The sequence below is a fragment of the Camelus dromedarius genome, chromosome 8, assembly GCF_036321535.1.
Source record: "Camelus dromedarius isolate mCamDro1 chromosome 8, mCamDro1.pat, whole genome shotgun sequence".
NCBI classification, from domain to species: domain Eukaryota; kingdom Metazoa; phylum Chordata; class Mammalia; order Artiodactyla; family Camelidae; genus Camelus; species Camelus dromedarius.
In genome coordinates this window covers 54,525,438-54,551,686 of record NC_087443.1, presented here as the reverse complement: position 1 = coordinate 54,551,686, position 26,249 = coordinate 54,525,438, and the positions used below count along the sequence as shown (strand labels likewise).

General features: G+C 45.1%; 1 protein-coding gene and 1 pseudogene across 49 annotated transcripts in view; both read left to right on the top strand.

Annotated features, from left to right (window-relative positions):
• The window catches only part of SORBS1 (sorbin and SH3 domain containing 1), a 208,052-nt gene that overhangs the window by 35,521 nt on the left and 146,282 nt on the right, over positions 1-26,249 (top strand). For 47 of the 49 annotated variants that reach the window (XM_064488281.1, XM_064488240.1, XM_064488262.1 and 44 more), the window contains exon 2: positions 21,398-21,482. The exons of the other annotated variants lie outside the window; for them this stretch is intronic. The gene's annotated coding sequence lies outside the window, so the exon portion shown is untranslated. The remainder of the gene's footprint in view (positions 1-21,397; positions 21,483-26,249) is intronic. 49 annotated transcript variants of the gene reach the window in all.
• LOC135321911 (U4 spliceosomal RNA) lies at positions 3,737-3,866 on the top strand (annotated as a pseudogene).

The following is a 26,249-nucleotide window of genomic DNA, read 5'->3' as shown; positions in this document are numbered from 1 at the left end:
TCTTGCAGATGGATGCTGTGGCTTGATCTGGGGATCCAACCACCATCTCCATGCTCTGTCCATAGGGAAATGCAGTCTCAGTTCCAGCCTTCCAATTTATAAATGGATTTTTGGTGCATGGCCCATTTATCAGTTGAGAATTGTTGTCTGTGTCAGGTCGGCGTTGAGACTAAGTGGATCTGTCTTGGCAGTGGCTTTAAAATTGCTTTTTCAGTTCAAATCCAGAATTAATGGAGGACGGTCTTAGAAATAGTCACTTGAGGTGAGTAAGAATGGGCCAGATAAAAAGGAATGTCATTTTCATTCCTGCTGCCAGCAGTATCCCTGGGCCATGGGCCATGGTGAAGAGAACTTAATGTGGGCTGGGAACTCTTAATTACTTAGAGCTAAGTCTCAGTGACTTTCCAGGGCTTGTCAGTGAGTGGGCTCTGGGTGAGGGTAGTCTGTCAGTCACTCCATCTCTCTGAACCTCAATCTTTTTACCTATACAATGGGGTAATAATTCTGCTTTATCTGCCTCCACATTGCTATGAGATTCAAATGAATTACAGGACCAGGATTACAAGAGGGCATCTTTAAGATACTACTGTATTTGAAAGTGTTGAAAAGTGTTTTGTAGACCTAGGTCAAAGCATGCCACTTTTGTTGACTTACCATTATGGTTCATATTTAATAGCTTAATACACCAGTTCTCAAACTTTAGCAGTGTTAGAATTACTTGGAGGGCTCCTCCCCCAGAATTTGACTCAGTAGAACCAGAGTGGGGTCAGAGGGCTGGTATTTCTCACATGTTCCCATGTGATGCTCATGTTGCTGGGCTGGTGACCACAGGCCCACATCACTTAGATCTGGAGCTGCTTGTCCCCCCTGCTGCCGACACGTGGTGCTCCAAGCACCTGGGAGCCCCTGCTTGGACATCCGGCCTCCTCAGAGTCTACCACCTTCCAGTCTGTATTACATGCCTGAGAGACACAGAACTGTGGGGCTGAAAGGGGAGGTGGTTTGCTTAATGGTTGCTTTCTTGGTTGACCAACAGATGACCTGGCCTTTGGTCTTTCTGAGGAGGAGAAAACCTGTTTTGTCCTCTAAAAGAGGTCTTTTACCTGGAGTGTGTTTCCCAGTGCAAAGTCTGGGTGACCTTGGTAGCCCGCACTTGGTCCATTCTCACAACTTCTTGTGACTGATCATGGGTTTTTATTTTTTTTAATTGAAGTATAGTCAGTTTACTGTGTTGTGACAATTTCTGATGTACAGTATAATGTTTGCCGTACATATACATACATGTATTTCTTCTGTTTTTCTTTTGTTTATTTATTTATTTATTTATTTAAGTTATAGTCGGTTTACAATGCTGTATCAATTTCTGGCGTACAGCACAATTTTTCAGTCATACATGAATATACATATATTCATTTTCATATTCTTTTTCATTTAGGTTACTCCAAGATATTGAATATAGTTTCCTGTGCTATACAGTAGGACCTTGTTTATCTATTTTATATATAGTAGTTTATATCTGCAAATCTTAATTAAACTCAATGATGGGTTATTTAATTTTTCGTTTTGCTTTATATGGCTGACTGACTCGCTTTCAATTGGCTGGTTTTTTTCTCAAACTGTGTGGTAAGCATCCTGGAAGTTATGACGTCTGCATGGTGCTGGGCATACAGATACCTAACCAACAGTGGGATAGGTAGGTTTACCATAACATTTCTGGGCTGGGCTGACCGCTGCTTGATCCTTTCACTGATCTCAAAACCATGGCAATAAGGGTCTAGAACTGGCTTGATCTCCACGGTGTCTCTTAACTGGAAAGTCGTTTTTAGTTGGAAAGTCATTTTTAGTACAGGCCCTTGAGGATTACTGTCATCACATAGTTCTTCCAAGGAGGGAGCCCCCCCAGGCAAGTCTGGTCCCTCACTGAAGCCCGGGGTTTTAACCAAAAATAGAGCAGCATCAGGAAGGGAGCTGGTCAGACAACTCTTGCACTGCATCCGTGGCTGGCAGAGGCTGCTGGCACTGACAGAGTTAGCTGGGCACCCGCCATGGCGGAGGATTACTCATAAGGCTAGTTGAGTGTATGAGTTTTTGTGTGTGAGGGAGAAAGAGAGAAAAGTTCCTTACTTCAAATGGCATTCTTCCTGTGTCTCCCAAGGATATATTTTTGTCGTCTTAAATGTTTCTTTTTTCCACAGAATAGTCAATGTTCAAGATTGTGGAGAGAAAAATTCAGGAAACAACCCAAGAACCCAATTTTCAAAAGGGCCTGGGCAGACTGTCAGCGTTTTGTAAAAGGCTCTTTCTAGCCTGGATCTTTTCTATGGTGACATGCCAGATCCCTCCGGCAAGATTGCTGGGTGCTTGGCCCATTCTTCCCTCTCAGTCTAAAGTAACTTCTTAGTTCACTCTAGTCCTTTTCAGTTTGGGGCTTATTGCATTTGGGTTGCTAAATTTAAAACAAGAACACAGAATCAATTCCGTACAACCACAGACCCAAAGACAGAGCTGTGAGAGTCCTTCTGGACAATCTCAGCTGACCCAGAGATGGTGCAGCTGCTTGGTGCCAGGGTCTTAAGCCCAGTGTCTGCATCTGAATGTAATATTCCTCTCCCTGCCCCGTACTGCCATCACAGAGATCCAGGTTTCCCTCTGCTCCTCCACTTGGCCAAACTGAGGTGTGGCCAGTAGAGAGAGAAGGGTTTGCAGGGCCCAGGTTGATGGAGCCATTTAAGTTCAAGGAGACTGATGAGGAAAGGGGTGTTGTTCAGATTGCATTTTAAAGTGGGTTGGGAATAACACTGGCTGCGAAAACATCATCCCAAATCTGCAAAATCAACACTCGTTCTTCCTGGTAAACATGAAGGCTCGGCAGCTGCACCTCCCTCACACGTGTTTGGCCAACTGCTGTTCAGGACACTGTGCCTCCCTCAGCGGCGTATGGGAGCTGATTGGAGCCAGGACTGGCATTCCAGCTCTTTGCCGGGTGGAACAGGGCGTTTCGGTGCTCTCGAGAGCCAGGCCAGTTCAGGTTGCCTTTGGACTTAGACTGGCATATGCCCATCCATCCGGGGTTCTGTGGACCCTTTGACAGGGCTCCCTGTCCCTGGCAGGTTTTGTCGAGTCAAGACCCGGTACAGGCAGAAGAATTGATCTTATTAAGTCAAAGATGATTTGTGGGTGATTTCTTTTCCGTCAGAATCCTCATCCTCTTGATCACCCCATAACCTCTGTTCTACAAGAGAATTTTGTTTATTTCGGAGAGTCGGCCCACACACAGGTTTGAAGCCCGTCCAAAAGGAACATTTGCCACTGTATAAAAACTTGTCTCATCTTGCTGCTCTTTGATGAGAACTGGTCCACCCCTTCTCTTCGCCCCTCTGCACCCCACCCCACCGCAGTTTCCTACATCATTTGCAGAAAACTTAACTGTGTGGGAATTTACTGCTTTATTTCTCAGAACTGGAGCAACTGCCTGGCTTTCTTTAGGAAATACTTGGGGAAAGCAGAACAGCCTCGTTTACGTTCTCATCTCTTTCTTGTTTTAATTTTTCATGTGTCTTCATAAGAGGCCACCAAGAGCAGTTACCAAGACAAATGAAGCAGTAATGAAGAACCAGTATGAGTTCCTGGGGTGCAAGCTTGTCAACATACTCTTTTTGCCAGGGACTCAGGGATATGCAGTCAATACTGTGTCTGCTGTGTAGGTCACCCCTGTGTGATCTCAGGGGAGAATCCAGCTTTTGCACAGTGGCAATATTGTAGCCAGTGAGGTTTAACCAAGGAGTGATTATTGTTAATTGAAAACTTCAGGGAAGAATCCTTTAGGAGCCTATGGCTAAAATGGGAAGTGAGGGCTGGGTGATCAGGCTGCAGGTGGATTCACTGCTGGCTGGATCACCAGATCAGATTTGCGTTTTCTGTGTGGGGAGCCTCTCTGGCAGACCTAGGGTTGTGCCTGAGCCTGTCTTGGTCAATATTTTTTATCAGACACTTGGAACTGTAGAAGGCAGCCATGTGAAGTATGTAGATATCTTAGGGCTGTGAGAGAGAACTTAACATTTCAAAATCGGGACCCAACAAGCTCTTTTAAGATGTGTCCAGCATCTGGGTTATGAAAAGATCTTATATGTATGGGATAGGGTAACCTGATTGTAGAAAAAGCTCTTGTGGGGGAAAAAAGAGTGACATTTTAAAAGATTAGAAAGAGAGGGAGATCGCTCTCGGAGGGAGGGAGGGGAAGGAGCAGGTGGTTCTGTAGCTGGACGATCTCATAGTTCTTGGTTTGCCTTCTGGCTCTACTGATGCCCCCGCAGCAGGTGGTGCTGGGCTGGGTCATGATCCTTCCTCCTGCGGGTGCCCCAGGGGAGGTGTGAGTGGGCTTTGATATTCCTCCTCCTCCCTGGCCTCTCTGGGGAACCACCCTCTTGCCCACGCAAGGCCTCTTCCATGTCTACACAGGCTTTTCCAGTCAGGGGTCGGAGCTCTTATTTCTAAGGGTTTTGTAGTTAGGCCCTGGGGCTGCACCTGCCTTTGTTTCAGCAACAACAACAAAAGGGCAACAGGAGCTTTAGAAAAAGGATAAATGGAATGCTTTGTGTTCCTGTTTTAAACTTAAAGACAATTCTTTTCTGCAAATGGAGAAAGTAATATGACTTCAGCTCCATATTGCATCAGGGTAAGGGTGTCAGGGAGAAGGTATAGGTGTGAGAGGAATAAAACAGGCAAGTGGGGTAGAGTGGGGAGGAAAGCTGGTAACAGGTGGGCAAGGAGAGAGCAGCAAAGACGTGCATCAGAAGAAACAAGACACAAGAGTCAGGAGACATAATTTGAAGTGAGACTAATTTACAGTAAGATTTCTACCCCATTGCTGCAATTTGATGTCTAGGAATTCTTAGAAAATCACAAGTGTTTTTTTTTTTCTTTGTAAATGTACCATTTGGTCAAAAAATGACAGCCTGACATGCCTGCCATTATAGAATGAAATCTTGATATTGATGGATGGTATAAGAAGCAAAGGCCCAAGTCCTTTAATACTTAAAAAAAATAGTCCTTCTCCCTCAAAATTGAACAAAAACCTTATGGTCGTTGGATGAGTCCAAAGAGTTAAAGAAAAGTCTCTATCTTTATTGATGTATGTATATATACACACACATAAAATATATATGCATCTGTAAAAAGAAACTACCTCCAAATCATCCAGTGACACTCTGGATGGTGATTTTATAACTTGTTCCTGTTTTCCCCCCCTTTTTGGAGGAGGTGTCACTTTCTATTGTTTTTTCTTGCAATGAATGGTATGGCTTTAATCAGGAAAAAGTTATTAAAGTATACTCTGGTTGGAAAATATGGAGAAATAATATTTAAATAGTATCACTTACCTAAAGGATTACTTATTTTAAGTTGGGAAATACATCCAGGGTATCCTAGCCTTTTCCTGCCCTTTTGTTTTTAAAATTTGTAGTTTTTGTCAAAGTTACACATGCATATAGTTTCAAAAATCAACTAGTTCTCCAGGAGCACAGTCTCCTGCCTCCTCACCTCCACCCACCCATGTCCCAGTGGCGGTCGTTTAAAAATCTTAGCTGATTCTTTTGGTATTTTTGTCCACGTTTTTCAATAACTTGCATGTTTTGCTGCTCTTGGGTATTAACCATTGACTCCTCACCGTGTAAAGCGTGGATTTAGCTCTTCGCTCCCTCCTCATGCTCCACTTGTCTTTGGAGGAAGAAAACTCCCATCTTCTCTAAAAGTTATGAGTGTCATACCTTATCCTAGAGGGACAGGGGGTCCTTACGTGGAATAATCAGTACATCTTTTGGCCTTTTGGGCTCTTGCCAGTTAGAATTCTGACAAATTTTAAAGTCTAAATTATCAATTTGAATTGAACCACATGTTGTTATTAGCTCCGTGGATCAACCCAAACCAAGAGGCTGTCGAAATCTGGATTAAACTTTAGGACATCTTCTGGATGTGGTTTTTTAAATCATGTATCAATTTATTTTGTTATCCTTGTATTCTCTCTACACTCTATGATAAGAAGCCACCACCTTGTTTAATTGTGGGTCATTGTGTGCTGGGCTTGGTTTCCCTGGGGGTCCTAGGAGGCACCTTTCTTGAGCTCTCAGCTCCAGGATACTCTCAAGGAGCTGGCTTCTGCTTATATTTGACTGGCAATATCCAGGGTTTGTGGGGCAGTGGCAGAGCTGCCCGTGTCCTGGGGACCCAGAAGGATTTGTCTGAAGTCCTAAAAGAGCCACCTTTTCCAGAAAAGCTGCTACAGTCCAACCTCAGGACATGACATGTAGACTCTGCTCTGAGTCTCAGAGTTTCACTTTGTTCCCAGAGCCACCCAGATGCCTCTGAATTCTTTGTGTTTGTGTTTAATGGAGGTACTGGGGATTGAACCCAGGACCTCATGCATGCCAAGTATGCACTCTACTACTGAGCTATACCCTCCTCCAACCTCTGAATTCTTTGTCCAGTTCTGGAGGCCATTGCTCTGGGCTTACCTGTTTCCTCCAGGTACAGGAGTGACTCCCATCTCTTGCCCTTTGCCTCTATTCATGGACCTTCTGAGCCCTGGAAAAGATGTCACTGCAACATATGCCAGTGATCTTACCGTCTTTCTCACTAATAAAGAGTAAGATAAGGTGCCAGTGCAGGGCCCTCTGAAATGCAGGCTCTGAATCTTAAAGTTGTGAGGGACCCTGGAAGCCACACGATCTGTACAACTCGGCTGGCACGCTGCTGGCAATGAGAAGTCTCTCTTAAGGAGCCACCCTTTCTAGTGTTGGGTGCTCATCTCTTGGAAACTTCTTTCCTGCTGAACTGACATCCTTCTCTGGGATGTCCTTCCGCTAAACAGGTGAGGGCAGCCTTGATGGGGCAGTTTATCCAAACTAGTCAACAAATTACTCTTCCTTTTTCTCTAGCATAAGCGGTATTAAAAATGATTTTGAGAGGCAGCCATAAAAGATGCTGGTAAAAACTCATGTTTTCCAAGCACCAAGTGTGTTGCCAGAGAGGTTCAGTTTTGTTTTTCTTTATCATTATGATTTTGATTTATTTGAGTCTGATAGAATAGTATCAGTGACATGAGGAATAATTACAGTATCTTTTGAAATTCTATCCTGGAACCCCACCAGGAGCTGACTCAGATTCGTGCCAAGGAATACATCCTAGGTTTGGGGTTTTTCTTTTAATGTTTTTTAAAAAAATGCTCATGTGAAATACTAGACCTTTTGATACTTAAAGCGCATTGTTTTAGTGGGTGGAGTTCTTTTTTGATCCTCTAAGTTTAAACTTCTTAGTTCAGGGGTGGCCATAGTGACCATCCTGTATTGTGAATCCAAGAGGCTTCTGAGAGGCTAGACCTGCATGCGTGTGTTTGAGTGTGTGTGCACGCACTTGTCTCCCTTTTACCAACCAGTTCTAAACTTTTCTCGATTCTTACTGCTTTTACTGAGTCTTCAGAAGTGTTGGCTATCTTAGGGAAACCATGAGATATAATTCTTTAAATAAAAATGATTTGACTTAGAGAAGCTGGCAGCAGTAAATCAACATGTTAACATCGTTGGTTGGTTATTGTTTCCTTTGAGATTTTCTTTGTTTTCCCAGCTTTATGTCATGAACATGTATTACTTTTATATTAGAGAAAATTATCTGGGAAAGCACGGTTGCTTTCAAACTCACCCCTAGTCGGCCAACAAGCTAACAAGATGGAGAATGCAGAAGGGGACAGCATATTGGAACGTAGGGACTTTGAAAGCCAGGGCTGCCATGGGAACTGTTGTCCCCAGTCTTTTCAACATCAAAAATGCTTATTATACTTACTTCAAAATTTCACTTGCTTTGAAAGGTTTCATCCAACCAACCACTGTATTTGTTAAATAGTAATTTCTCCATTGTTGATCAGAGACAGACAAACTGGCTGTTGGAGAGTCACCGGGTTATTTTATGGAGGTGATGCTGTTCCAGCTGAGAGTGGAGACAAGTAATGTTTGAGGTGGTCCTTCCGTTAGGGACTTACCCATGTTCTACACCTTCGTTGCTACCCAAGTGGTACTTTCTGAGCTGAGGACGCAGGGTTGGGGTTCTGCAGTTAGAGCTCTTCTGTGTTTTGGGCTCAGGACCCTGTATTCCCTCTGGTATTAGTATTTCTCCTCCACAAACCTGCCTTGATTTTGTTTTTAATGCAACACTTAAAACAACCCCCCACCAAGAGTACAATAAGGCTTCATGGCCATGCTAACCTTTGTCAGCCTCATCCTTCATCATCACCGACTCCTCTTCCTGGTAATGATAGTTGGCATCAGTTGAGTGAGTGGTTACTCAGTATGACAGATATGTCTTAAATGTCTACATGGATGATTTCATTTGCCCCTCATAACTCCGCTGTGAAGCAAGGACTGTTAACTAGCCACCTGTTTTATTGATGGGGAAGCTGAGGCTCAGAGAAGTTGGGTAATTTGTCCAAGGTCATGAGGCCAAAGAGCGGCAAAGCTGGGGTTTCAGCTGCTTCCCATCTCTTCCACCTTCCTTTAATCCCTTTCCTCCTCCATCCTGCCTTTCCAAACCAGGACCTCAGTTTCAGGTCTTCTTCATCTCAGCGTGTCACCGTCTTGTGCACCTGGCGTTAGTTGACTCTCTTCACAATTCTCCAGCAGGAGATACGGAAAGGTGACCAGACACCTGGATTGGAGAGGCTGGGCCGCAGTGCTGGATGCCCTCCTCTGGCGTCCTGATGGGTTTATTCCCTAGTGTGTGGAAACTGGAGTTGGGATCTGGTTCTCTCCTTTCTAGTTTCCCATTGTTAGGTTGGGGCCTTTAGGGGCTTGAGGAGGCATTCCCCAACCAGAGAAATACCTATTTCATGCCTCTACGCAGCTCACCAGAGTCCTTTTTCTTCTGCCCTCCAGCAGAAGGGAGCACAGAAAGCCTCAAATCACTGTCTTCTGGAAAGGGGAGGAAGCTAAAGGTACTTCCCTTCCCACAAAACGATCTCCCTTCCTTTCCAAGGAAAGTGTGTAGAAAAGGAGTAACATTAATTTTTACTGGGTCATGGATCCCCTTGAGAATCTGAAGAACACTTTGTGGACTCTTCCCAGAAGAAGTACAGTGATAACTGACATTTATGTTGTAGGCATTGTGCTAAACACTTACATGTAATACCTCTTTTAATCCTCATCATAACTCTATGAGGTGTAGAGTATTGTTATCCCTATTCTACAGATGAGGAAACAGAGGCCCTGAGATGTTTAGTGACATGGCTGTGCATGTGCATTTAGAAAGTTGTTGGGTCTTCGCTTATGATTTCAGTCGGACCCCAGGATCTAGAGTGCCAGCCACTACCTGCATTGCTTAAAGATGGGAATTTGTACTTGTCACGGATATTAGTTGGATACCAACCCCTGTGGCTGGGGATCAACCTGCTTGTCAAGGCGGTAGAGGAAGGAGAGGCTGTTCTTGGCTCCCTCATCCTTTTGGACCAGTTATGTGAATCTGCATGGAGGTTCTAAGTGTCCAAGATTTGCAGGGATCCCACACAGTTATCTGATTGGCAATTAACAGTGGATGGAGAATCAGATGATCTGGGCTTCTCTCTGGTGCTGCCCCTCTAAGCTGTGTGACTTGGCTCATTCAGACCTTGCGCCTGTCTGCTCATTTGCAAACCAGGGAGGGTGAACTCTGGCCTTAATTAGGATAAGGAAGGGTCACCCCACTGTGGGAGGAAGGCAACTACCCTTGATGTGTCTTCACTGTGGCCCATAAGCTCATGTCCTGCTCAGGTACAGTGTGCATGTTCTGGTATTAAGATTAATGGGCCAGAAACTGACCTGTGACTCTGACCATGCTTGATAACTGTAGCTTTAAAGGGTACAGTGAGTATTTTTGTAGAGCAACAGTGACCATAATAATTAAGATTTTGGAATAGTTTGTACTCCTCCTGTCTGCCTTTCTATTCTGTTCCCCACCCTATCCTGACCCCCACAGCAGGTAGCCTTAAAATCTGAGAGCTGTAGAATGTCAGTGCTGGAAGGGAACTCTGATCACCCATGGCCAGCCTTCTCATTTTGCAGGAATAGAAGTAGGCTCAGAGAGGTATAGGAACTTGCCCAAGGTCACACAGCTAATCCATGGCAGAGCCAGAATGTAGGTTAGCATTCTTTGGGTTGTGCCATGCAGCTGTCTCTTATCTCTCCTCTTAAATTCCTCTACAACCAGACAAAACTCTTGCTCAGTTTTTACCTTATATAGTTCTTATCCCCTCTACTCGCTTCTTTGAAAACACAGGCGGGGTCATTCTCCTTGTAGCTTCTCCCTCCTCCTCCTCCTCACCACCTCCCACACTGTCTCACTGCCTGATAGAGGAAGGAACAAAGCCACCTCCTGGGCAGAGCCCTCTCCGAAGTCCTTTATGGTGCTCAGTCCGCAGTTCTGCAGGATCAGATCACTGGGGTGAATCTGCTGTAGACAGAGACCTAGGAAATGCCCGTCTCCATCCACTACTTTATCCCATTAATGTAGTATGGATATACCCAGCCAGTGTGGTATCAGAAGTGGGCTGGCTTGTTCGTGGCTGTGCTGGGGCTCTCTCTCCAGCAGAGGTCTTCTGACCTCTTTAGAGCATCTTCTCTGAAGCTGGGCCGGCTGATCTGCCGATCTGCCAATCTGAGTGCTGGTACTTAGCAGCCCCCCTTGCCACATGCCACTGTGAGTGTTCACGGACTCTCTCCTCTTCTCTCTGCTAAACAGAACTGTTGTCTGTTACTCAGCTTTCCCAGTTACCCTGCCTTTTAAGGAGAATTTTCTCTTGGTTAGCTCAGTCCCTGGGCCTTTTTCTGAGAATCAGGGCCATGAGTGGAGGCTGAGTTGGAGGACCAGGAGGAGGGTCAGAGGTTGTGTGAGGGTGCGTGTGAATGTGTGTAAGGAAGGCCTATATTTGTATCTGAAAAGGCCCAATGCTTGTGAGAGAAGAAGGAAGGGAGAGGGGAAGTGCTGATAAGCTGGGGAGGTGGGGTAGAGGAAGAGGCGGGCCTTTAGAGGAGTACCTGCCTGTCTCGCATGGGATACCAAGTGGTAGAGAAGGAGGGCGGATTTCAGAGATGGCTCCCTATGCATTAAGAGTTTCACCTCCCACCCCCAACTGCTGGTGTCGAAGAGACCAGGAACATTTTGAATGTTATGTTTGGGTGGGATTGTTTGCTTGCATGACCTAGTAGAGACCAGGCTACGTGGAGAGCCAGTTATGTTCATGCTCCTCTGGCTTGTTCTATCTGGGAGCCAGGCCGATGGTGGGGCAGGAGAATGTGGGAAGCAGGCTTTGAGATCTGGGGAAGTGCTGTGTGATGGGGGTGCAGGGGCTCGGGGCTGCTGGGCCAGTGTCAGCGTGGAGTTTGTATTGCCGCATTCTGAACAAGCCCCAGATCATTTTCTCGCGTTAAAAAGAAAAAACATGTCAGAGGTCTCAGATCCAGTGTTTATTCACTTTGTACCCTGTTTCCAGAAAAGTATGAGGCAGTTCAGTCTCGGTGAGGAAAATACAGTGATTCATTCACCTTGTATTTTTCCCATAGTGAGATTTGCCCTAAGAAGGAAGAACAGGGTGAGTGTCATGGTGCTGTTTCACTGACAGAAATACTGGGAAGGATATTTACATTTTTTGTTCGCCAAGAAATGGCTCTTTTGTACTGGTTTGAGATGGAGGTGGCTTAGCACAGAGAAGGGTTTTAATCCAGGGGAAGGAGCAGGGACTGTTTGATGGAGATAAGGAAAGAGCTGTCTCCTGCCAGCACAGCTCCTGGGCTTGGATTGATCAGCGTGCTCTGCCTATCTGGCATTCATGTTTAGTAAGATGACTTTTTCCAGTGGCTGAAGGCCCCAGAATAAACAGGCTGCTGGCACTTGGGGGTCTGTGTGTGGACGTCCTGGCCCCTTTTTGGGCTACTAGGAGAGCAGAAGAAACACTTATTCAAAACCACCCAAAGGGTTGGCGTGACATCCAGAAAGTTCAAGCAAGCGTTGGTGTTTTGGATACCCAGCAAGGGCAGAACAAGGACCTGCCCCCGTCCCGCTCATATGTTGCTGGTGGGAGTGTGAAGCTCATGGTCTTCTTAGCCCAATTGCCAAGCTACTGGGCACTTGGGAATTGTTTTTTGATCCTTTTAAGGGACCTTGTGTGAGGGCAGGAAGTGTCAGCTGCCTTCTGGTGCTTGGAGCCATGTCCAGGGTAGTCATTCCTCTCTAGCTCTACAAGATGTCAGGAAAGCAGCACTATGGAACTGAGGAACGACCCTGGTCAGTTCCTGGCCTCTCTGTGGGTCACCCTGGCCTTGTTCAGACCGGCCCGTCTGACTGCAGAAGTCCCAAGGCTGCCCTGACAGGACTGGTCACAATTCCTCAGCCGCGTCAATTTCTCAGATGGACTTCTAGACCATGAGTGTCAGGATGCCCCAAGGTTCTCAGGAACAATGCACATACCTGGTCCCACACCAAGGGGGCAGAGTGAGCGTCTCGGGGATTTGCGGCCCCCAAGTGATTCCTTTGGGCCCTCTGGATGGAGAGCCACTGTGCAGAACTAGGCATTTGGTTAGTAGATTTGATGCCAGGAGATCCTGTTTCAAGTTTTATGGACTTGAAGTCAGGGAAGTGTGGAGGGCACAGGTGTGGAGGGCCAGCCTAGTGCTTCAAGTGACTGCTTTCTCGCACTCCCTCAGCCCCATGTGCTGGGTGTTCTCATGCCGCTTTCTGGGGAGGAAATGAGCGTCAAAGATTGAGAACTTGCTTGAGATCGTGCACTTGGTAGGTAACCAGGCTTGACCAGAGTCCTCATTTTTTCCCTTAAGATTATACTCCCCACCCTAGAATGTTGAGTGTCTCCCCAAGTGTAGCTGTGTGACAGAAGTGAGATGTGAGCCATGTGTATAATTTAAGGTTTTCTAGTAGCCATGCTGGAAAAGTTTTTAAAAAGTGAAATTTATCTATGTAGTCTCTTTAACCCAGTGTATCTAAAATATTATCATTTCAATATATAATCAGTATTTTAAAAAATCAGTGTGCGAGCCATTTTATGTTTTTGCCCCCCATACTAAGTCTTCAAAATCCAGTATGTATGTTACATTTAAAGTACATCTCACGCCGGTGTTGCAGTGGCTGTGCGTGGCTAGTGGCTCCCTTACAGGACAGCACAGTTCTAGCGTCTCTTGGCTGGAGAGGTGTGTCCTGCCCGGCTGCCCAGCATAGCAAGGGGTCACAGTTTTCTAAATTAATGGTTTCCACATGCCACAGGATGAATCAGTGCTGGGCAGTCTGCCTGAGTGTCACCTGAGGAGGGAATTCCAATTCAGGAATCAGTCTAGAGCCCCAGGTAATTCTGTGTAGCCAGTTTAGAAGCAACTGCGCTAAAATATTCACTGGGCAGTTCACCTGGGTTCTGTACCTTGGCCCCACCCCTTTTCAGGGACACTTGCATTCCAAGCACGTTCTTTTGTGAGAGGTGTGAAGAGAAAGGTGGGGGAAGGCATGCCCTGAGGGCCTCTTCCCTCCCCTGCTAAATAGAACTGCAGTTTCAGTGGAAAAACAAAATCCTGCTTATTTATCTGGATGTGGTCATGCATAAGGGATGGAACTTTCCCTTTTGGTGGCTGAGAGCGGGATCCTATGTTCTCTGGAAAGGTGAGATGAAGGAACCCAAATATTTAGGGCAGAATGGGATACTGTGTACTTTAGCGGTGTTCTTTTCCAGTGGTTTGGCTTTAAAATTTATTTGCTGACTTAGAGTAAAAAATTTGGTCCTAAAAAGTGAGAGTCCAAAGTCCAAACCTCAGATGCCTCAGGCCAGGCAGGTAACCGGAGATGAAGTGTGGGGGATTTCACATCAAAGTCACAGGAAGATTTTTCACTTTGACAGATATCTTTCTTCTGGAAAGATAAGACCCTCTTTGTCTTGCCTTTTCCTGCTGTCAATAGAGGAATATTTCTCCTTGAGAGAAGGCAGTGCAAGCACCATGATGAATGGTCGCTGACACTCGGCCTTGGTGTTTCGAGAGTCGACTCCAAGAGCTGTGCCCGTCTAAGGAGGAGTAGCTACCGCCCAGCCTCGTCCAACTGTTATCCTGGAGGCACAGCCTTACCAGGTCCTGCTCTTTTCAGGAAGAAGCCACAAGTCTAGAATATTTAAGAGGTAAAATCTTTGGCTTTTAAAAAAACATTTTAAAATTTAAAAATACAGGCTTATAGGAAGTTACCCAAAAAACTGGTACAGGGGTCCTGTGTGTCCTTCTCCCAGCTTCCCCCAGTGGTACCATCTTACATAACTAGTGCAGCATCCAGACGGACACTGCTGCAAGCTACAGTCCTTATGCAGATCTCACTAGTTTATACCTGCGCTCATTTGTGTGTGTGCACGTATGCGTGCACGTGCGTTCTGTGCAGTTTATCAGGTGTAGATCTGTGGAACCACCAGCACCATCAGGAAAGTCTTTTTGGCTTTTAAACCATTTGTGCGAATGCATCAGAGACTCTCTTCAGGTCTAAAGAACGTGCCTTAGGCCTCGTGTGGCCTGTTGAGCCTCCAGTTTTCAATCTATTCCAGCCCTTTCATCTTTTTATTCAGGCAAAATTTAACGTAACACAGAACTTACCATTTTAAGCCACTTAAAGTATACAGTTGAGTGTGTTTCAGTGTATTAGCAGTGTTGTGTGACAATCACCACTATCTAATTCCAGAACATTTTTTTTACCCCAAAAAGAAACCCCGTGCCCACTCACATTCACACCTCCTTCCCTCCCTCCACTCAACCCCTGACAACCGCACATCTATTTTCCTGTCTCTGTGGATTTGTCCATTGGACACTTAATACAGGTGGAATCATACTGCTCTCTGTATTGCCCTTCTGTGATTAGCCCTTTCATTTTACAGAGGAAGAAACTTGGGACCATAGGGGGAAGGTGATATGCCCATGAATCTAGTGCTAGTGAGTGGCCAAGTCTGGACGTGAACCCAGAACCAGTGTTTGTACCATACTGTTCTGCCTGTAACCATTTAGATCTTTTATCATCATTATCATCAGAATAATAATAAAACTACTGCACCAGCTATCACTTTTCAGTTGGCCTTAATATTTTTAACAACAGAATCTTCTGTTTCTTGTGCTGAGTGTTGAGGTTCTTCAAAGAGTCACTGTGGAAATGGAAATTGTAAAGGAGAAAACAAGGTAATTCAATTTAGTGTACCTTTTCTGAATACCACCTATGTGCCAGTTTCAGGCCCAACAGGGTTGAGTTCGATTGAACCCCAGTGATCAAAGTACAGTCAGTTGGGGGAAACAGACAAAAGAACAAATTTCAGGACATTGAGAGAAATCCCGTGATTGTGAGACAGGGGGAAGATCACCAGCCCAGCCAGAGGGGCTTGAGGGATGAGAAGGAGCTAACAGGTACCGAGACAGTAGAAGAATGTTTTAAGCAGAAGGCAAGGCCTGAGCAAATGTTGAGACTTTAGGATAGCTGAGCTGTGAGCTGATGGGTGGTAAGCTGATGGAGGCTGAAGTGGGAAGCGGAGGTATTGGAGATACAGCCAGAAGAGCGGGCTTGAGACAGATCCCCAAGGGTCTTTAGGTCATCAAAGGTCAGATAACCCCTGTGGATGTCTGAATTTTTCAAGCTGAGGATGGCCAAATGGAGGGAGAGTAGAAGAAGAAATCTTGGGAATCAAGTCTCCAGGAGGTATTCAAGTCTGAGCAGTTGGGGTGGGGGTGCGGTACACAGTAGTAGAACCAGTATCAGACTGAGAAGAATCAAGACAGGAAAAACAGAGACCATTCTAGAGGCCATGTCATCAAGTCATACCATGGGGCATCTTTGGAGGGCTCTCAGCTCTCCAGTCTTCCTCTACTTCCTCCCTCCCTCAGCAGCGATTTAATGAGCACGTGCTTTGTGCCAGGAACAGTTGGCTGCTCGGGTTGCAACCATAAACGAGTCCATCTCCAGGGGGCACCCTGGGCTTTGTCAGGATTTTCTCAGGGAGGCCCCCAAATCAGAACAAGTGTCTTGTGAAGGCATCTTGTTGTAGGAATGGACAGGGAGGAAGAAAAGCGTATCCCAGTGGAAGAAAGCATGAAGTCACTGTGAATCATTTAAAGTAGGTGGGCTTTTTTTTTTTTTTAAGGGGAGCTAAAAATCATTTTGCTATTTTCAACTAATTTTATTCTACTTTAAGAGCTTTGTGTCACTCAGAGAACTTGAAAACTTCATCCTCTCTCCTACTGAATCTGTGGGGTAGGTTGGGGAGCTATAAAAATCTCCCAAAGATCCCGCTTTCCTCTGCCAGTGTTCCCCGGTGTGGAAGGGGGACAACCCAGCAGTAGGACCAGAGGTGAGTGGTGTTTGGAAATAGGTGCCCTCTGGGCATTGAGCATCTTGGAAGACCTGGCATTGGGGTCCTGAGGATGTGGCCCTGGGCCTTGCCCCAGGGGATTTGCTCTGGGAAATGGGGAAGTGCTTTTCAACATCAAAAACAGAGTTCATTTTGCATGTTAGAAAGTCATCTTAAATAATGAAAGCAGTGTGATTTAAAAAAAGAAATCCGCTGTACAGAAAGGAAAGGGAATTACTCTGCTTTGTTTCCTTCCTGAGTTGGTCAGCCTCAAGCTCTGTTGGGGATTGATTGTTCTCCCCTGGACTGTCTGGGCTTGTTGATGGAGGAGTTGGAATTTGTGGAGGGAGGAGAGTCTCCCTTGAGCTCAGGAAGAAAGTTGGACCTTGGATTCAGAACAAGGAGAAGAGGGGCCAAGTCTGAGAGGGGGGGTAGGTAAGGTTGAGTTTCCTCTGGTGACATCCCTGTGTGCCGGGCTTTGGAGAGGGATGTGGAGGGGGCAGAGCCAGGAACTAGGTGAGTGGCGTGGGCAGGATGCATCAGGGTTGTGTAGCTAAGGTAGAATTAGGGCACACACCAAGTAGCAGGGGTTGGGGCGGTGGGGGGAGACCAGAATGCCAGGCAATGGTCAGGGTCCCACAGGTTTATAGGAGTTGAAGGGTGATAGGAAGCAGCCCTGGCATCAAGCAGGCCCAGCAATTTGAAGCAGTGTTGTGTCATGCCTCATAACTAGAATTATGATTAGATTCGTGGTGGGACAGAAACCAGGCCCTACTGTCACTGTCACTCTAAGCAGAGAGCAGGTGCTTTGAGCATCAGGTTGAGGATTAGGGTCAGATCCTGGTTAGGGTCCACTAGGACCCTCTGGTTGCATATCTTGACTTTCATCTTCTCTCCTCATCGTCTGGTAAACTTTTCCATGGTGACTTTGGCCTTTGCATGTGAAGTTGACCTTGAGAATCCAACTGGATTAATGCTTTACCAATGCTAGACTTGCCTTCTGAGCAGGGTCCTTCCTAGTCCACTAAATTAGTGGAAATTAGTGGACTAATTAGTAGATTCCAGAGGCCAGTGGCAAGACTGAGCAGTTAGGGAATGGGTTGGCTTGGTCATCTTTTAGCTGAAAGTCATGAAATTTGGGGTATATTTTCAAGGAACCTACGGGATTTGAAGATACTACATTGGGATACAGCGATTGGCTAAAAGAGTTTAAACAACAACAAAAAGACAAATGTGGAAATTGGTCCTTGTCCATACATAAGTTAGTGGAGAAAACAATGTAAAAGTAAGTAATTTGTGCTCTGAAGGAGGGATACGTGGTAGTCATGAGAACATGTAATCCTAGAGGCTCCCATAGGTCCAGAGCTGGTTAGTAGGAATGATGTTTAGTACAAATGAAGGTGGCCAAGGTGACTTTCACAGCATCCAGGATTGTTCTGCATTCTTGAGATGAGTCAGAGATGAGGATATAGATAAGGGAGGTCATGGTTCAGGGTGTTTGGCAGGGCCTTGAGCAGCTCTTGTGACTTACTTTGAAGGGTTGGGTCAGAGACAGGTCTTATTTTAGGCATGGATACAATAGTATTGCAAGAAATAATGGATTGCCTAAGAATTAGGGGTCACCAGAAGGGACAAATACGAATCTTAAGCTTTTCCCTAGACTTCCTGCCCTATCCGTGCTCTTCCAGTTCTGCAGTACAGCTGAATTCAGTGGAGGACCCTTAGGTTGAAGGGGATGCTTGAGTGTCTCCTTGTTCTGATGAAGGATACTGTGGATTGCTGCTGGGCATTGCCATCAGGAAGGCTGACCTTGATCAGTGGTGGGTTTCTCTGATGCTGGGCTGTCTGAAGGTCACCTAGTAGCATCTGGTGATGTCAGGGAAGAGATCTCTCTAGGCTGGTCCATTCAGGGAACTGACTTACTCCAATCTGTCATACTTGAGATACACAACATTTACTTTGCCATTCTTGGCTTGAGGTTGCTCAGGTCATTCCTTGACCACAAGTGAAAATCTGGGAAGAGAAGTGCTCAGCTGGCTTGGCAGGTTTCCAGGAGTTGCATTGATTTGCAGTGTCCAGATCTTAGATGGACAGTAAGGACCTGATCAGAGTGCTGTGTGCCTTGGGGCTATTCCTCGAAGGCCACCTTGGTGACTGGATGCTCCCAGACCCTTTGCTCTGCCAGAGTGAGCCTACACAGGTATGCAAGGGCTCAGATCTGCTGAGACCAGACATCTCCAGTAGATCATCTGGAGGCCTGGCATTGGGTCATGGTGAACAGGGACTGAGGCAGAGAGGGACGCCTGCTCCACTTGCCAGTTGCCCTCCTGGCTGATGGCATTCTGTTTTTATTCAAAATAAAATGGACTTAATTGATGGTTGTCACAATGTGATGTTGGGGGTGGGTAAACATACTAAGTATGTGCAAATCCTCCAAAGCCTGGATCCTGGAATTTTGCCTGAAAGATGCTGAACTAATGACCTCAAGGAGACTGTTCTGGAGGATGAAGGATTGTTCTGGAAGAGGATGAAAGCTCCCCTTTTCCAAATGAGTATGAGAGTCTGGACATCAGAATCACCTAATTCCCGGGCCTCCAAACCAGAGATTCTGATTTAATAGGTCTGAGGCCCAAGAAACTTCAGTTTTCCAGGATCATGCTAATTTTCAGCCAGATGTGGAAACCAGACTTGGAAACAGTTACAGTTCCAGGGCAGCTCTACCCACTCTGACGTGAAGTTTGCCTCCTTGTTTCCTTGTAGGGACCTTGAGCCTGAACGCTAACCATGGCCACGTATGTGGTCTTCTCTTTATGCCCCTTTCCCAGAGCTTGTCTTTTGTGGGTGCTGCCCCCCAGCTTTGCCTCAGCCTGGATCAGAGCTGGCTGCTCATCCCTTTCTTGTCCATGAAGGAGAGGGGAACCCCACCTGGGCATTTTGATGGGCTGGTATCCTGGGGCACTTTCTCACAACATTTCTGCCTGAGGTTTGATTGCATAGTTGATTCTGACTGTATGAATCTAGCACCCGAGGTGGAGACAGAGCCAGGTGCAGGGAGAAATCTGTTTACTGTCTTTTCATACATTGTGGAAGTACTGGAAATACTGAAAGTCTGTGTTTCTACGCCCATGTTTCTTGGGCCCTGCAGACTCTGGGACAGCATTGGTTGCCCTGAGGGAGTCGCAGGTGGACGTTGCCAGGCAGCAGGACTGAGTTGGTGGCATTCTTAATATGGGCACTCGACAAGGTACACTTCCGAGACTGCACGTGTAGGGCTGTGCCTCAAGTCTCAGTAGATGCTGGGTCAGGGGGCATAAGGCAGGGATTTTTAAGAGGTAATACAGGATCTGGACAAAACCAAATTGGTGGGGCTGTTCTTATTTTTTTTGCTTTTACCCATGTTGTCTCATTGCCTGTAGTTCTCACCTTCCCGCGGGTTGCCCCCTGCCTGCTCCACCCCAGTCCCTGCTTTAGGCTTTCCTCAGGCTCCTGTCCAGGGTGGGAGGCATCTCTTACCACTAGGAGCCCCTGCTCAGTGCTGCTGTAGCACCCGTGGCTACCCAGCTCTGGGTTTCCCCAGAGTTTTAGAGTTGAACGTCTGGATCTTTTACCCAGACGGAGCCACGTAGGGGCAAGGACTGGGTCCTTTCATCTTAGTGTATCCATCACCTTGCACAGTGCCTGATGTGTAATAGTTCAGTAAATATCTGCTGAGTGAATGAATCAATACATTCTTTGAGAGGGTGATATAAATAACTCCCTCCACGACCTTATAGTTGAACATTGTTCATTTATTACAGTGCTAGTGTCTGTTCATAAGCTTATTTATAGCCTCGTATTGAGGATGCATATTAAGGGAGATTTTTTAGCATAAGGAGTATTTCAGACATTTTGGAACATTAACTGAGCACTTTTGAAGTAGCAGATTCATGGTATTTGTGAAAACTTTTTGTACTTAAAGCAGCAAAATTATTGAAAATGTCACATTAGGAAAGAAGCCCTTAGGGAACCTGATGTAACGTACTCTTCTTTGGCAAATGAAGGTACAGCAAACATTTTAGTAGAACAGGTTGGATACTTCAACTGTATTTCCTTGAATTGAAGATTAGCTTTCAGAAAAGCGCACACGTACACGTGTATGTGTATATATATATCAAATTTGCTTTTTGCTTTGTAATATGAGACTAGTGTGCAATGGGGCATAGTGAGAGGGACCTGGACTGGACGTAGGTTCTAGGACAGAGCCAGTTCTAACTGTAGGACTGGGCAAGTCAGTCTCCTGCTTTCACTTGTATAAAGCAAGTCTTATTCAGGGGTTGCAGGAGTGAGGTTACTAATTTAAGTTGCTATACGTGCTGTCTTTTTTTTTTCTCTTAGAACTCAGCCCTTATTTTGTGTTCTCACTTTTGTTAGAGTCATAGGTAGAAGGGAAGATTTCTGTGCCACACACAACAATAATTCAAGGACAGTGATAACTACACCTTTTCTCTGTATTGAGACGATAGGGAGAGGTGGGGACTGTGGCATATTGGAATAGTCAAGCCTGTGTATGAAGGGCAGCTGCTGCTTAGCACCACTGATCATTTTTAAGACATAAACATGGACCATGTTGGCAGAGCCTCTTTTTTTTTTTTTTTTTTTTTTTAAGAGAAGCCAGAATTCTGGGATTTTATGTGACATCTCTGATTTTTAAGGTTCGGCTCAAATTTCCTAAACATATCCTGCAGATTAATGCAATGCCTCTATAGAATAGATGTGACCCCCTAAGCGTCTGTTATAGATGATCTCTGAAGCCACTTTCTGCCCAAGATCCATTGATTCTAATGGGGACAATTTCAGCCCATGAACTAAAGATTCTCCTTCTGCTAAGGAAGTCAGGGTAGGAAGGAAGTGGGGCTGCAAGAAGAGGATGGAGGCTTTGAGTCTAAACAGGGTGTCTGGCAAATGGTATTTGGATGGCCTCTTTGGAGAGAGGCCATGGGGTGCCTGATTCACAGCAGATGTTTTGTGTGTTTGTCATTGCAGGAGTGGAATTTGTTGGAGGAGTTTGTGAAACCTCTCTGCCCAGAGCTCCAGGACCAATGCATCTTTCCACCACCTTAAACCACTGGTGAATATGTGTGTCTTTTTGTTTGCTGCTGCTGCAGTGAAGGGATGTATTTTCAGTGGAGTGTAAAATGTGATTTTCAGGGACCTACACTATCCTTTCTATTCCAGAAGGAAGGACACTGGCACAGGCATAGGCATATCTGGGTTCTGGCAGCTACTTGGTTCTGCCATTTCTTGTGGGATCTCAGGTGCGTTGTTTGACCATCCTGGGCCCCCAGACAGAGAAATGAATCCTGCCCTGCTGAAAGATGATAGATGTGAGAATGCTTCCAAGGAATAAAGTGCTGAGCAAATATAGAGTAATCCTATTTGGCTCTGAGATGCAGAGCTGGGCTGTTCTATGTGAACAAATGAAGATGTGAACGTCTATGTTGGAAACATGGATTTTCACATACCTCCTATTTTGAGTCCTCCAAAATGGTTCTTCAAGAGATTTGCATTTTCACTTTTTTTCCTTCCTACCAGTGCAACTGCCATTTTTTAAAAGAAAGGTAAATTAACTACCTTTCACAATTACCTTCATTTTTATGTGAGATCAGATAATTTCACAATTAACAAATGTTCTTCTTTTTTCCAAAAGAAACTTAATTACACATCACAGCAGGTAAATGTCTTGCATCTGTGGCAGTTGAAAGAGGCGAAACTATGGCCTTAACCACAGTGTGTTCCAATGCGGAGGGCGCTCTGAGGCATACTGGCTAGTGGATGGTGGTGGTCTCCCGTGAGCTCCTGTGGGGAAGGACCATAAGCTGGGAGGTCGTGAGACCTGTGCATCTTGATTCCAGTCACTCTTTGTTGAGACAAGCTGGCCTGTTTGCTGCTGTGTGCCTGGTCAGCTCCCACCATGTGGGCCAGGTGTTCTTATGACCCAGTGGGACACTGCCTAGTGGTGTGGCCACCTGGGGAGCTTGCAGTGGGCTAGGGTGGGACAAAGGAGGGGCAGGCAGTCAGGCCCAGGGTTAGGGACCCAGCTCTGGCATGGGAGGTTGACTGTCCCCATTGCTGTGTCTAAAGGGATTCGGACATTCTGGGTCCCTTAACTGAGTTAGGAAGAGCTCTGTGGTAGGAGTTCTCAGGAAAGCAGATGGTCTCAGATGGGTGGGACACTTTAGCCATTCGGCAAATGTGTATTAATGCCCACTCCGGGCCAAGGTGCTGCTCTGGGCACTGAGGACTCGGTTACAGACTGAAGCTTAGATTCAAGTGGGGTGACAAGCAAAATGTGACCTCCACAAGGGCAGAGATCTTTGTTTATCTTCTTCACTGCTATGTTCCTGGCTCCTAGAAGAGCACCTTGCACATAAACATGGTGGGTCTCACTAAATACTCTTTTATGAATGAAGGAAATAGCTAAATAGATAATATAATTTCAGATAGTAGTAAATGTGAAGGACTCTTTTTGAAAAGGGTCAGATAAACTTTGTGTGAAAGAGGTTGGAGGGTGGATTTTGTGCAGAGATCTGAATGAAGTGATGGGATCTGGGGAGAAGGGTTTAGGCAGAGGGAATAGCAAGCAAAAAGCAAGGCCTTTGATGGAGGCTGAGCTTGGCATGGTAGAGGAACAGGAAGGTGGCCAGTGTGGCTGGCCTTGAGCTGGGGGTAGTTGTGGGGAGGGAGTGATATGAAATGAGATCAGTGGTAGGTGGGAGCCAGATCTTTTAGGCATGATAAGGAGTTGGACACCATTCGAGAAGTTTGAGTAGAATAGTGATGTGATCTTCTTTGTGCCTTAAATGTATTTCTGAGTCCTGAATGGAGAATAGACTTTGGAGGCAAGAATAGAATCAGTGTGACCTGCAGGAGGCCCTTCAGTGGTGCAGGCAAGGGATAAGGGAGCAGCTTGGACTAGCATGGTGGCTGTAGAATGACATGTACTCATCAAGCTCAGGGTATATTTTGAAGGTAGAGCCGGCTGGATTGGGGGTGTGTTGTGAGCGAAAAAAAGAAAAGTCAAGAATGAGTCCAGTGTTTTTGGCTGAGTGAATGGCATTGTTTATTGAAATGGGGAGCAAAGATAAAGGTTTGGGGGGATCCTGAGTGTTCTGTTTGTGCATATGAAGTTTGAGATGCCCATTTGATATTCTCATTAAAGATTTAGAGTTGGCTGGGACTGAAAATGGTACTTTTGAGAGTCATCAGCACGTAGATGGTATTTGAAGCTCCAAGACTACATGAGATCACTTAAGGCGAAAAAGGAGGGACAGGTGGGATTAGGACAAAGAAAAGAAAGGTAAACTGGATTTTCCATGTAAAACCCCTACTAAAGAAGTAAATGAAGACACACGCTAATGAATATGGAATATTTCATGTAATGCAGTATAAATTATTCAAATGAGATAATGATATAAAAGTAGTAATAAAGCCTCACCTTATGTAAAAAAGAAAATCAAAATACTCTGACTCCCCCAAATCAAGAAAATTCGTTTTAGAATTGCATGATTTAAAATGTGACCAGCTGAGTGAATTATCATCTGCATTTATGCAGTTGGCACATGGCTGTCTTTGGCTGGCAAGCAGAAGGATCCGGCATCCTTTGCCAATAACAGCCTATAAACTACACTGTTCTTTATGTGCACTAGAATGTCTACAAGCCATTTTGATGAAGTTTAATTCACTGTTAATACACTTGAGATTTTTTTCAACCTATAATCATGTCGTCCAAAAGTTCATTAAATGAAGGTTCACTAAGTGAAGAACAATGCCTGAAAATCAGTAATTTTTCAGTGACAGTTGTGATATAATTTTCTGAAAAGACCAAACAGGCACCATGATTTGCAGGACCACAATTTAGGAAACATTTAGGATATCTTTGAAATACCAAGGATAAATGCTGCAAGGTAATAAAGCAGCAGATACAGACAGTGATGGTTGTAGTAGACATGTGTGTTTCAGTACCACCCATACCCCTTAACTGTCATCAACTGATATGAGAAAATCAGTTCGAACATACATTTTCATCTGTTTGTTGGCTTCTGGCACAAAATACAGCTCCTCTGTATTGGTTTTGTCCACTTTCCAGAGAAATTGCCCCACTGAGCTTCCTGCATATTCTCTGAGTGCCTTGGTTTTTGCATTTTCAGGTTACCTGGTAAGTTTCTTTAGTCTGGTTATCTCTGGCCCCATAGACACTTTTGCCTCCTCCCGACAGTAGCAACTCAAAGCCCTCCCTCTCGCTGGGCTTTAGGACCCACTGTCTCTGACTGCCCTAACTCTCCAGAGGCTTTTGAATATCCTCAGGATTCTCTGCTTTGAAAAATGTTTCCACTTCTTCTCCAGGCTTGGTTTTTTAAGGCTTTTTGTGGGTATGACAGAAGAATGAGAAACCAGTGCAGCTGTTGAGGGCAATGTGATAAGCAGCATTCTAAAATGTGTTGTTTCAAATTGCTTGGGCAACGGGCAGCCTCAGCTCTGCTTTTTGTATATCTCAAGACCCTTGTGTTTCAGTGAAAATAGTCTCAGTGAGACTTCTGGGGCACCTAATCTCTGGAAAATGAGCACTGATTGTATAGCATTCTGTATCTTTCACCATTGGCTTAGGGCAAAATGAAGGTTTCAGTGGAATGTTATTCATGACGATTGACACCAACTCTGGTTTTCATTTGTCATCTTTTCTCAGAGTGGAAACTAAATAAAATGAAAAAGACTGAAACTGACTGACAGTCATAGCGGGGAGGATTTCTCTTTCCTGTTTCCTTTTTAGTAAGTGATGTCAGGAATGAGGGAAAAAAAAAAAAGAGATGATACCTTTCCCTGCCCCTGGAGCCTTAAGAGTGGTGGGTCATTTTTTTAAAAAATGATGGTATCTGCCTTAAGTTAAAAAAAAAAAAAATCCAGGTATGCAGATAGTGCTTCATTGCTTGTGTGCATGTGGACCATCTCAAGAGGAGCTGCTAGAGATGAGGGCAGTGGAATAGGAAGGAAACTTTTCATTCTATACCCTTTTGTACTTCTAAATTTGTTGGTATCCTGTTTATGCATTACCTTTTAAAAGTATAACCATATCCCTTTTAGGCTTAATAAATGATCTAGAAAAATGTAAAGCTCCTTCACTACTTGATTTTATCAGTGTTCTTGCTCAATGTATATGTTGACCAAGATCATTGCCCATCACTGACTGTTGCCTTTATTTGTCCTGAGGCCTCATGTTGATCAATTTGGGACTAAGCTTTGGGAAGAAATTTTCCTTTACTCTTCTAGGTTCTTCTGGCTGGTCTAAGAATTAAATTGATGTGAGACAGATTAACAGGAGAAAACCAAACAAAAGCTTACTAATGTGTACATGGGAGAGACCCAGGAAAACTGAGTAACTCCTCCAAATGGCCAAAGCCCTCACTTTAAATACCATCCTCAGCTAAAGACAAAAAGAGGGTGAGAGTCAGTTATGGGAGGTGACCTGGAAAAGCTCTGTTAGCTTGGGTAGAGCTGTTATGCAGATTAGTCATTGCCTTCTCCACTGATAAGAGTTTCTAGGGATCTGATCATCCTCCTCTTCCTGGCACAGCTAGGGAGATTTCCCTTATAGATGTGTTTCTTATAAAAAGGTAACTCCTCTTTGGTTTTCAAGAGTTTTTCTCATATCTGCTGTTTCAGAAACTGTAACCAGCTCAAGATAATTATATGCCAAGGGACATGTTTTGGGGTGGCAAATTCTGTTCCCTACCACTTCTTTAACTTGAGTTTCAAATTTTTGTGTGGTAGGGGTATGGCAGTCAGGTCAATTTCATTCCTCCCTCCCTTCTTTCAAAAAGAATTTAAGGCTGTTTCTGGC